Source organism: Pteropus alecto, unplaced genomic scaffold, assembly GCF_000325575.1.
Source record: "Pteropus alecto unplaced genomic scaffold, ASM32557v1 scaffold95, whole genome shotgun sequence".
Lineage (NCBI taxonomy): Eukaryota > Metazoa > Chordata > Mammalia > Chiroptera > Pteropodidae > Pteropus > Pteropus alecto.
In genome coordinates, this window is record NW_006441071.1 from 19,253,240 (window position 1) to 19,256,402 (window position 3,163).

Here is a 3,163-nt window from a genome sequence, read left to right on the forward strand (position 1 = left end):
TACCAACATTGAAAATAAATACCAATACTTCTCACAACCATAAGGAAATAAATATTTTTAGAATCAATGTGATACTTCTCAGAGAGAGCTATTGGTTTCTTTACTGAATCTGTCATGTCAAAAGAATGGTAACACTGATATTATGTTTTCTGTGAAAAGATCGTAAATAAATCTTGTTAACTAGTATCCATGTAAAAACATGTCTGGATCATAGTCCACAAAATTGTTCTTTCTCCATCATATTATAAGTTAAAGCAAGACTCCTTAGACACATATTCCAGTTTTTATTGTATCTTTCAGGTAGTGGGTTGAATTGTGTCTCCCCAAAAGATACATTCAAATCCTAATCTTTGGTATCTGTGAATCTTATTTGGAAATAGGGTCGTTGCAGATGCGATCAAGTCAAGATGAGGTCACACTGGATTAGGATGGCTCTGTCTTTATTAGGAGAGGGAAATTTGGATACAGAAACACACGGACACAGGAAAAAGGCCATGTGAAGGCAGAGGCAGAGATTGGACTGATACAGCTGCAAGGCAAGGAAAGTCAAGGACTGCCGACAATTACCAGAAACTAGGACAGAGTCATGGAATGCACTCTCCCTCTCAGTGCCTCAGGAAGGAACCCATCCTGCTGACATCTTGATTTTAGACTTCTAGCCTTAAGAATTTTGAGAGAATAAATTTCTATTGTTTTAAGGCACTGAGTTTGTGGTGATTTGTTATGGTAGCCCTAGGAAGCTTATGCACTTGATTTACAAAGAATCTGGTCTTTAAGAGAGAGGTACCATCTTTAGGCTCCTACTGTGTGCAAGGCACTATTAATCATTGATGATACCAAAATGGGTATAAGAAGCTTGCAAATTAGTGGAGGTGAGAGTCATATAAATAGATATATTTGAATTCAACTGTGGGGAAACATTTTTGTTCCTTAGAATGTCCAACTCAAAAAGAGAACAAATAATGTCGAAAAGTATGTTTTATATTGTCACTTCTTATTCTTCTGCTAGTCAAAATATCCAATTCATTTAAACAAATATCTAGGTTTAATGGTGATCTTTTAAGACATTAAGTATATTACTGATAGTATACAATACTATGATATAGGAAACATTCCATTTGTTTTATACTGAAGTCTTAAGGAAAAGATCATTGATGGTTCTGTGTTTGTTAAGACCTTTATGTTCTAGAATGTTGTTACATGCTAAAAAATGTACAACAGTCCAAAATTCTTGGAAATCATTTCATATTAGGAAAACAAGGGCAAGTAAAAACCAGTTCTTTGTGATGGATGTTGGTTTTTGACGGCAAGCAAAATAGTTTTGTGTTCAGCTTGGAATGTGTAACTCAGGATGCCATCAACTAGAAACCATTTCATGAAGAATAGCACGTGTCAGCAAAGCCCTGTGTATGTGCTGGGAAATTGTCATATAAATAATAGTACTGATTGTCATCTCTCTGCTTTTAGAATTTTTTTTGTTACATCTGCTAAATGTGAGACCAGATCACTGTCAGCTCATTACAGAAGAACCACTATGATATCATAATAGGTTCCCGACTCCATGACTGTGCAACTCATGGCTTTTTAAGGTTTGATTATCAACCTAACCTTGCTAAAGAGATGATTAAGTGCTGATTTCAAATCCTAGGATTCTCATAATGGACTAAAAAAAATGAACTTAATGAATCTTATTGGCTCAATTTTGGTAGTACAGGTAGAAAATACCACATCAAATTTGTCATGTTCAAATATTTATGTTCTGTGATGCATTTCCCTAAAAGAGAAAAGAGAGAAATTTTTGACAAGTTGATTTGGAACGTGAAGTCAAGCATAGTTCATCTCCATTCATGGGAGTGTGGGGAGTTGGTTACAGATAATTTACAAAAGGTTACATTGCAGTTCATTTGTAGCCTATATAACACAGGTCACCATGGAGGTGCTGTAAATCCAGGTTACAAAATGGTCCAGCACAAAGCAGATACTCAAGTCAAAAGGGACCAAGAAGAGAGAAATTCACTGAGCCAATATGTTACTATCTGCTGGCAGCAATGTCAGCTTCCCCATAGCTTATCTCTACCTGCCTCAGAAGGTCCCAAAAGTCATTACACTTCTCACCTCAAAGAGAACTCTATTGCCTCATGTCTGGTCGTTCAGCATACTCTGTCTGCGCTTGCCACTATGTGGACTATTCCCTGAAATTAGCTACTCCCTGCAGGAAGGTCCTCATGGATCCTTCTGAATACCTCGCAGAGGTCTGCAGCTCCTCTAGGACCTCTAACTCCATTCATCTTGGGCTACAATTGATGACCTTTTCTCACAGCACAGGTAGTCTGTCTTAGATAAGTGTTAATCCGAGGGGCTTCACTACCAGAGTTCATCCAAATGGTTATAGCCCTTTTCTTTCCACGGCAGGGAGAAAAACCATCCTGTTTATGCAATAATCAGTGAGAGCTTGGCGTTGATGTTTCCTCCACTCTTTTCCAGCTCAGGTCTCTTAACTTTGCTCATATGGCTTGGGTCCTGGATTTGGGGCAGAGTGAAGGTGAAATGGCAAAGAAAGTGTGCAGATATTTTTAAGCACCAGCATCAACTCTGTGTTCACCTATTTAGTGGCTGTTTCATTTAGTTGGAACAAGAATACTGTAAAGTTGTCTTATTAGGTCAACTTTCCCATTCAGGAAACAGAGGGGTTAAATATCTTACCCCAAACACATTGCTATTAAGAAGTGAGGCAAGTTTATGGCCATGCCACACTGAATATGCTGATCTCATCTGATCTCAGAAACTAAGCAGGGTTGGGGCTAGTTAGTACTCGGATGAGAGACCACCTAGGAAGACCAGGTGCTGTAGGCATTAAAAAAAAAAAAAAAAAGTGAGGCAATGACTCTAGCCCAAGTCTATTCAAATTCAATTTCAAGGTCTTTGATCTTTCCTACTGTATTCTTGAGGCACAGTTACTCAAGGATGCCCAGCCCTTTCAGTTAAGATCACTTTTGCCTCACTCTGGCCCTGGTGCCCTTCCTTTGTTCCTGGGAAGGTCATGAAGCATACTTCTCTGAACGTCCCATTACTCTTGGGACCAAAAAGCCATTCCAATAACTCTGTATTTTTTAGCAAATGCTAATGTGGCCCTAGATTGCATTTAGAGAAATGATGCCAAGAC

General features: G+C 38.5%; 1 pseudogene; it reads left to right on the forward strand.

Moving 5' to 3' along the window:
* The first annotated feature begins 2,735 nt into the window (after positions 1-2,735).
* LOC112485121 lies at positions 2,736-2,853 on the forward strand (annotated as a pseudogene).
* The last annotated feature ends 310 nt before the right edge of the window (positions 2,854-3,163 follow it).